Raw genomic sequence first — 10,170 nt, forward strand, 5'->3', positions numbered from 1 at the left:
ATTTATTTATTTATTACATTTGTATGCCGCCCCTCTCCGTAGACTTGGGGCGGCTAACAGCAGTAAAAAGTCAATATGAACAAATCTAATATTAAAAGTAATGTAAAAAAACCCAATTTAAGAAACCAATCATACATACAAACATACAGTAGTCCCTCGCTATATCGCGCTTCACCCACCACGGCTTCACTTCATCGCGGGTTTTGAAGTCAGCGTTGGCACAGATATGGCGCTTAGAAGTTTGGAAGGGCAGGACAAGCCAACCAGCCAGCGGCTGGGTGAATGATGAGCGGGGCAGGGACTGAGCTCTGGCGGAGGCCCGTCCCCTCATTCAACCCGCCTTGCCAGTGCCAAGGAGGCAGTCTTTGGAGGCGTGCTTAGTGGTTGGCGGCGGCGGCGGTGTGCTTAGGGTTGTAGAAAGAGCTCCCGGCAGCGCGCGAACGAGCGAGCGCGAGCAAAGAAAGGAACACGACGCGGCGGAGATTTCCAGACTGGGCTCGAGGGCGGGAGAGGAAGTGCTGGGCGGGTGGAGGGGAAAAAAAAGAAAAGAAAAGAGAGAGAGAGAGAGAGAGAGAGAGAAAGAACCAGCCGGGGCAGCTCACCAGGGACTTTCCAGCTGGGGCAAGGCAAAAAAGACAATGTTTGGCCGAACTGCTGCAAAGAATAGCAGTGGGTCGGGAATGCTCAGGGGCGGCGATTCTTTTGCCCCCCTCCCCTTCTTTTCCTTAGGCACAGAGTAAGTAGTAGTGGGGGGGAAAGGTTAGCCGGCCGTTGTTCGCCTCCAGGCATCCGGAGCTGGTGGGAATGAGGAGAAAGGGAGCAGGGAGCGTCCCCCCTAAAGTACTATCAGTCGATAAATTCCCCATAGCGGATTTCACCTATCGCGGCCGGGTCTGGAACGTAACACCAGTGATAGGTGAGGGACTACTGTACCATGCATAAATTTTATAAGTCTAGGGGAAGGGAATATATCAGTTCCCCCATGCCTGATGTCAGAGGTGGGCTTTAAGGAGCTTACGAAAGGCAAGGAGGGTGGGGGCAACTCTGAAATCTGGGGGGGAGTTGGTTCCAGAGGGTCGGGGCCGCCACATAGAAGGCTCTTCCCCTTGTTCCATGGCTAACAACATTGTTTAGTCGATGGGACCCGGAGAAGGCCAACTCTGTGGGACCTAATTGTTCCTCATAGAGCTTTAGCAAGAATCGTTTTCAAGATGTAATCAAGGATTAAGCAGCTGGATTGTTGACATCGTTTTTTAAATAGGTATTTCTAAACACCCACTGCTCTCTACCTATAATTTACTGCATGGCTTCAGGGCAGCTTTCTAGCAATAACAGCTATTGCTTTATAGCATGGTGGTTACACTTGTTTCGGTTGCAAAATAGCAATAGCATTAATAATAGCATTTAGACTTACATACCACTTCACAGTGCTTTGCATCCCTCTCTAAGTAGTTTACAAGAGTCAGCCTATTGTCCCCAACAATCTGGGTCCTCGTTTTACTGACCTTGGAATGATGGAAGGCTGAGTCATCCTTGAACCTACTGAGATTCACTCCTCCACTCGAAACAGAATACCCTACGAGACTAGACTTTCAATCCTGGGCCTAGAAAGCCTAGAACTAAGACACCTTAAACAAGATCTAAGTATTGCCCACAAGATCATATGCTGCAACGTCCTGCCTGTCGGTGATTACTTCAGCTTCAACCACAACAACACAAGAGCACACAACAGATTTAAACTTAATATTAACTGCTCCAAATGTGACTGTAAAAAATATGACTTCAGTAACCGAGTTGTTGAAGCGTGGAACTCATTGCCGGACTCCATAGTGTCATCCCCAAACCCCCAACACTTTACCCTTAGATTATCTACGGTTGACCTTTCCAGATTTTTAAGAGGTCAGTAAGGGGCGAGTACAAGTGCACTAGAGTGCCTTCCGTCCCCTGTCCTATTGCTCTCCTATATCTCCTATACCTTTCTTCTATTCCTATATCTCTTCTTCTATTCTTTCATTGATATGTTCTATTACTATACCTTCTTTTCTATTCTTTCTTAGATATATTTTAGTATGAGTATCTCCCGTGTAGGATTTGGAAATTTCTGGCAATGTTTCGACGAGGTCCCACTCGTCATCTTCAGGCTGGTGTTTCTGTCCTTGTTCTAAGGTGAACACTGCAAGACCTGAGCTGAATTCCTTCTATAAATACTGGTGGCTGGGTGTGGTCTGATGGCTCAGCAATTGCCTGCTGTGTAGAAACTTCCTGGTGAGTCAGTGGGGTAACATCTGGGGTCGTTGATGTAGCTGAGGTATGCTGATCAGCTATTTTGAGTGTCTATGCGAGGTTTCGGTGAAATCACATTCACCATCATCAGGCTGAAGTTTTAAGCTTCATGCTGCTGTAAATATTTCTGTAAATATACAGAACGGTCTACATATATATATATATATATATATATATATATATATATATATATATATATACATATGTCACATGTTTAAGCTGAATTTGAAAATTAAGGGAGACTAGGATAGATCTATTTCGGCCTTATTTTGGCCTCATCAGCTAGCCATACCCACTGGGACTTGAACCTGCAACCTTTGCCTTGTAAGGCAGAGAATTATCCTCTAGGCTACAGTATCCAATCCCTTCAGCTCTGTACCAGGGAAGGGTTACATTTTGTGTCGAATCACCCTGGTATATTGAAGGAACATCACAGCTCCTTTTTTGCCTCTCGGCCCAACCCAGGGCCATTTCCAAGGCAGTTAATTTTATTGATAGCCGACAATTCTATCTGTATGTGTCACATGTTTAAGCTGAATTTGAAAATTAAGGGAGACTAGGATAGATCTATTTCGGCCTTATTTCGGCCTCATCAGCTAGCCACATATATATATGTGGATTGTTCTGAGTTCGGGTTTTGCCCTGTGTAATATTTTGCATGTTTATGCGACGTTTCCATTTTACAACAGCACGAAGCTTGGAAACTTCAGCCTGATGATGGTGAATGTGATTTCACCGAAACGTCGCATAAACATGCAAAATATTACACAGGGCAAAACCCGAACTCAGAACAATCTACATACATATACCCGTGAAAATTTACGAAAACAAATATATATATATATATATATATATATATATATATATATATATATATATATACACACACACACACACACACACACACACACACACACACACACACTAAAACCCTCAATGTGTATTGGACAAAATAAATAAATAAATAGATTCGATCTGCCAAACTGCTTGACAGCTGCTGATCAGCAACAGTAGCTTGCAGTACTGAACTCTAACCACTGCACCACCGAAGCTGCAGAGCAACCATAGATGGTGTTCATGAAGATGTTCCCTTATTTGTAAGCAAAGTTGAGTGAGGTTTCTCATGGCTATAGTCCTGAGATATAATCCTGGACTAGATAATAGCTATGTGCCCCAACAAGATTTGTCTGTGTATTAGGTTAGATTTCATGGATAAATCAAATTATTACTTGAGTGACTCGTGGTCAGAGAGAAGAAATTGCTTCACGTCGATTAATATAACCTGTTGGCAAACTGCCAGTGATATTCAAACTAAAGATCAAAACACACCTTGTTATTTATTCCCATCGATAGAACAGGAGGAAGAACAAAAAGCACCAGACTAAAGGATAGAACCATCTCTAAATCTACTAGTGATCATCAAAGAAAAAGAACTAGCTGAACAATGATGATGATAGGGACAATTTTGTTTGTTTTGCTACTTGCTTTGTTGATTCTCTTCTTCCTGAAACAATTTTGGACCCAAAGAAATTTGCCTCCTGGTCCTTTGGCTCTGCCTCTGATTGGGACTTTCTTAGCAGTTGGGCTCTGGCTCCGTGAAGATTACTTCCATAAGGTATTTACTTCTAACCAGTAGTAATCATGATAATTCTCAATTGTTTTCTTTATTCCAAAATTATGGTATAATTAATCGTGCCATGACATCTAGGTAAGACTTGTTTATAATAATTATAATAATAATAATTAATAATTAATAATAATAATAATAATAATAATAATAATAATCAACAGATGAACCAAAGTGCAGACTCTGTAAAGAAACAGATGAAACAATCGATCACATACTCAGCTGCTGCAAAAAGATCGCACAGACTGACTACAAGCATAGACATGATGCTGTGGCACAGATGATCCACTGGAACTTGTGCCGGAACTACCATTTACCAGGGGCAAAGAACAGGTGGGATCATAAGTCTGAAAAAGTGGTCGAAAATGAGCAAGCAAAACTACTGTGGGACTTCCGACTTCAGACTGACAGAATTCTGAAGCATAACACACCAGACATTGTGATCGCGGAGAAAAAGAAAGTATGGATCATCGACATCGCAATCCCAGGAGACAGCAGAATTGAGGAGAAGCAGCTAGAGAAATTAGTGAAATACGAAGATCTAAAAATCGAGCTGCAATGACTCTGGCATAAGCCAGTGAAAGTGGTCCCAGTGGTACTTGGCACGCTGGGCGCAGTACCAAAGGATCTCAGCGGACATTTGAAAACCATTGGAATTGACAAAATCTCCATCTGTCAATTGCAAAAGGCTGCTTTACCGAGATCGGCAAACATAATTTACCACTACATCACGCAGTCCTAGGTGCTTGGGAAGCGCCCGACTGGTGATGAAATACGAAATCCAGCATAGTGATCTTGTTTGCTGTGTTGTACTGAAATAATAATAATAATTTATTAGATTAGTATGCCGCCCCTTTCCCAGGACTCGGGGCAGCTCACAACAACATAAACAATGTACAAATCCAATTTTAAAATGCAATTTAAAACCCTTACAATAAAATAAAATAATCACACAACCAATCAAACCATACACCAGCCTTGACAATTGGGGTGCGTGTTAGTTTCCCCATGCCTGGCGGCAAAGATGAGTTTTTAATAACTTACAAAAGGTGAGGAGGGTGGGGGCAGTCCTAATCTCTGGGGGGAGTTGGTTCCAGAGGGCCGGGGCCACCACAGAGAAGGCTCTCCCCCTGGATCCCGCCAGACAACATTGTTTCGTCGACGGGACCCAGAGAAGGTGTTATGTGTATCCAGTGATATTTTCACATACCCGTAAGTGCAATTACCTATTACTCATTTATTTTGCTTACCATACCTATCCTATCTTCTGGAATATAGAGGTGTTAATGAGGAATACAATAGAATGGATTATGATTTGTAAATGACAAACACGAACTATATCTATTTTTTAAAAAATAGGTAAAAATCAATCAATAAACTTTTTTTAAAAACAGAAGACTTTATAGTTGCTTCACAGAGAACAAATTTATTACTACTACTACTACTACTATTATTATTATTATTATTATTATTATTATTATTATTATTAATTAGAAACATAGAAACATAGAAGACTGGTGGCAGAAAAAGACCTCATGGTCCATCTAGTCTGCCCTTATACTATTTTCTGCATTTTATCTTAGGATGGATCTATGTTTATCCCAGGCATGTTTAAATTCAGTTACTGTAGATTTATCTACCACATCTGCTGGAAGTTTGTTCCAAGGATCTACTACTCTTTCAGTGAAATAATATTTCCTCACGTTGCTTTTGATCTTTCCCCCAACTAACTTCAGATTGTGTCCCCTTGTTCTTGTGTTCACTTTCCTATTAAAAACACTTCCCTCCTGGACCTTATTTAACCCTTTAACATATTTAAATGTTTCGATCATGTCCCCCCCTTTTCCTTCTGTCCTCCAGACTATACAGATTGAGTTCATTAAGTCTTTCCTGATACGTTTTATGCTTAAGACCTTCCACCATTCTTATAGCCCGTCTTTGGACCCGTTCAATTTTGTCAATATCTTTTTGTCGGTGATGTCTCCAGAACTGAACACAGTATTCCAAATGTGGTCTCACCAGCGCTCTATATAAGGGGATCATAATCTCTCTCCTCCTGCTTGTTATACCTCTAGCTATGCAGCCAAGCATCCTACTTGCTTTTCCTACTGCCCGACCACACTGCTCACCCATTTTGAGGCTGTCAGAAATCTCTACCCCTAAATCCTTCTCTTCTGAAGTTTTTGCTAACACAGAACTGCCAATGCAATACTCAGATTGAGGATTCCTTTTCCCCAAGTGCATTATTTTACATTTGGAAACATTAAACTGCAGTTTCCATTGCTTTGACCATTTATCTAGTAAAGCTAAATCATTTACCATATTACAGACCCCTCCAGGAATATCAACCCTATTGCACACTTTAGAGTCATCGGCAAATAGGCAAACCTTCCCTACCAAACCTTCCCCTATGTCACTCACAAACATATTAAAAAGAATAGGACCAAGGACAGACCCTTGTGGCACACCGCTTGTAACCTGTCTCTGCTCAGAATACTCGCCATTAACAATAACTCTCTGATGTCTATGCTTCAGTTAGCTTGAAATACACTGAACTATCCAGGGATTAAGTCCAATCTTCACTAATTTATCTATCAGCTCTTTATGTGGAACCGTATCAAAGGCTTTGCTGAAGTCCAGATAGGCAATATCCACGGCACCACCTTGATCAACACCTTTGTGACATAGTCAAAGAAATCAATGAGATTAGTCTGACCTGATTTGCCTTCAGTAAAACCATGCTGATTTGGGTCCATTAAGTTATTGTTTTTTAGGTACTGATTTATCCTCTTTTTGAGTAGAGTCTCCATCATTTTAACTATAACTGATTTCAAGCTAACTGGCCTGTAGTTACCAGCTTCTTCTCTACTGCCCTTCTTGTGGATAGGCACAACACTGGCCATTCTCCAATCCTCAGGAACATCTCCTGTTAACAGGGATTGGTTAAACAAATAAGTCAGGGGGGGTAGCAATGACAGATCTGAGTTCTTTAAGAACTCTGGGGTGGATGCCGTCTGGACCCATTGCCTTATTTATCTTTAATCGTTCAAGTTCTTCTAAGCCATCGGCTTCTAAGATCACTGGAGCTGAATCCGTACAGCTGGAAGCAATGCTATATCCCTGTATAGTATTATTTTGTAAGGTGTCTTTTGAGAAAACTGAACAGAAGTAGCTATTGAAATGGTCAGCGATCTCCTTATTCCCATCAATGCATGTATTATTCCAGGTACTAAGCTTCGTGATGCTGCAGTTTTTTTTCTTCCTATCACTAATATATCTGAAGAAGGTTTTATCCCCCTTCTTTACAGATCTGGCAATTTCTTCCTCTTTTGAAGCTTTAGCAGCATGTATTATATGTTTCGCCTCCTTCTGTCTCATTTTATACACCTCTCTATCAGCTATACTTCCAGACTCTTTATACCTCCTATAGGCAGCCTTTTTTTCATTGACTATAGCCCTTACATCATTGCTAAACCATAGCGGTTTCTTCTTCCTTTTACCTTTAGTTATTTGCCTTACATACAGTCCTGTGGCTTTTAAGATGGCCTTTTTTAATACAGTCCACTGGGTGCTCGCTCCTGCCATTTTATCCCTCCCCTTTAATTCATTATTTAAATATTCCCCCATTGCATTAAAATTTGTTTTTCTGAAATCCAATACTTTGGTTGCAGTATAGGATTGCTCACAATCAGTTTTTACATCAAACCACAAACATAGATGGTCACTGCAACCTAAATTTTCTCCCACCTTGACCTCTGAAACCCAATTCCCATCCGTAAAAACTAAATCAAGAATATTCTCCCCTCTAGTTGGTGTCTTAACCAGCTGTGCCAGAGCTGCTCCTGTAAAGGCCTCTACTATATTCTTACTTTTGCATGTAAGGGCACTGGGGATATTCCAGTCAACATCAGGCAAGTTGAAATCACCCACAACCACAATATTTCCCTTTACTGCCATTTGGGTAATTTCATCCACCATCTTGTTGTCATATTCCTCAGATTGCCCTGCAGGCCTATAGATCACCCCAATTCTAATGACAGAACCATCTTTATTTTGCATGCAAATCCAGAGAGTCTCCAGATCTTTACATGTATTTTGAATTAGTGTTGTTTTTAGACTTTCTTTAACATAAATGGCTACTCCACCTCCCCTTCTCTCTATTCTATCCTTCCTATACAGTGTATATCCTGGTATGGATATTTCCCATTCATTAGAATCCCTAAACCATGTCTCAGTTATGGCAACCAGATCCAAATTATCTCTAGATATTATGGCCATTAACTCACAGAGCTTGTTGCTCAAGCTTCAAGCATTCGTGCACATTACCCGAAGAACATTATTTTCATTATTAGTTTGCCCCCTATCATCAACAACTACATCTATTCTATTTACAGCTCCCTTTTCATAAGCTTCCAGAAACTGATTTATCCTCATTGGTCGGGGACAGAAATCATCCACATCAGTTACATCTCTGTCCCCTTTACCTAGTTTAAATGCCTGTCCAAAAAAGTTCTGAATTCCACATCGAGCACCTGGGTACCTCTGTATGATGGATGCAAACCATCCCTCTTTAAACAACTCCCTATTAGACCACCTACTGACATCATGACTTACATAGCCAAAACCTTCAGCTTTACACCACTGCCTTAACCACTCATTAAACTCTCTGATACAAGTTGTTTTATCCTGTTTTATCCTCTCTGATACAAGTTGTTTTATCCTCCTGGCCACAAACCGGTAAGTTTGTGAATCAGTTATTTTACCCAGCTACAAACTTAGACATTGAAAAACTTTTTTTACTACATTAACATTTCTCTGGCACAAATCATTTGTGCTAAGATGCACCACCACACCAACATTATTACCTTTACTCACAGCCTTGACAATGTTTGTAATCCGCCTCCTGTCCCTGCTGGCAGTGGCCCCTGGGAGACACCTCATCAGCTTCACCACATCCTTACTCAGTCCCAAATCAACACCTCTAACAGTTGAGTCACCCACAAGAAAATGTGTCCTCTTTTTATTTCTACTAACTACACTTGATGGATTGGTGACACTATGCACCTCATTTACAACAACTTCTCCTTTGAACATCCCCTCATTCTCCGCCTGAGGGGCCTTGCTAGTACCTACAACATCCTTACTATTTAAATCTGCAAGAACATTATAGGAATTTGATACAGAGAGACCGAAATTGCTATGTTTTTGCTTGACTGCACGTAATCTTCCGGAACCGACAGTTGTCCACACAGCCCTCCTCCTCGGGGGGTGCTGTGGAAGTGGAGGCTGCACACATGGCTGCATTACAGCACGTGGCTGGGACAAACTTTCCACTTCTGCCTGCAAGCTACAAACTAAGGACTGCAATCTAGAGATCTCGCCATATAAACTAGATGTCCTTTTGCAAAGAGGGCAGCACCCCAAGTTCCACAAGGTACTACGGAACACAACAGCCAAACAAGTGTTACACTGCACCAAGCCAGTCATCTTAACACTGTATTGAAATACAAGCACTTAGCAAGAAAATCAGCAACCCCTATTGCTACCAAACTTTGCTGACTTTGGTTTATAGTATATGATTCGGGCCACTACCTTTCTGTTCTCTTTCTCTGTGATCTGAAAGTGCAATTTAAAATGGCTTTTCCTGCCTTTTTATACTTCCCAGTCTAGTCCCACTCCAGCCTAATCTGAGTGGTCTGTGTTTGAACACAAACTGCCAATAAGATTGTCCCTCACAGCTTGAACACAAACTGCCAATTATATTGTCCCTCACAGCTTGAACACAAACTGCCAATTATATTGTCCCTCACAGTTTGAACACAAACTGCCAATAAAATTTAAAAAAATACGAAATGTAAGGAGCACTACCTTTCTGTTCTCTTTCTCTGTGATCTGATTTGTATGCCGCCCCTCTCCGGAGACTCGGAGCGGCTCACAACAACACAACAGTACAAATCTAATGGTTAAGAACAATTTAAAAACCTTAATATAAAAAACAATCATACATCTCATACAAACCATAGATAAAGCGGAAATGGCCCAGGGGAATCAATTTCCCCATGCCTGATGGCAGTGGTGGATTTTAAGGAGTTTGCGAAAGGCAAGGAGGGTGGGGGCAATCCTAATCTCTGGGGGGGAGTTGATTCCAGAGGGTCGGGGCCGCCACAGAGAAGGCTCTTCCCCTGGATCCCGCCAGATGACATTGTTTCGTCAATGGGACCCAGAGAAGGTCAACTCTGTGAGGCCTAATTGGTCGCTGG

The 10,170-nt window shown here is 41.6% G+C and overlaps 1 protein-coding gene across 1 annotated transcript in view; it reads left to right on the forward strand.

The window, feature by feature from the left end:
• LOC139168234 (cytochrome P450 2J2-like) overlaps positions 1-10,170 on the forward strand; it is a 63,959-nt gene that overhangs the window by 30,719 nt on the left and 23,070 nt on the right. The gene's annotated exons all lie outside the window — the stretch shown is intronic.

Source organism: Erythrolamprus reginae, chromosome 5 (genome assembly GCF_031021105.1).
Source record: "Erythrolamprus reginae isolate rEryReg1 chromosome 5, rEryReg1.hap1, whole genome shotgun sequence".
Taxonomy (NCBI): Eukaryota; Metazoa; Chordata; class Lepidosauria; order Squamata; family Dipsadidae; genus Erythrolamprus; species Erythrolamprus reginae.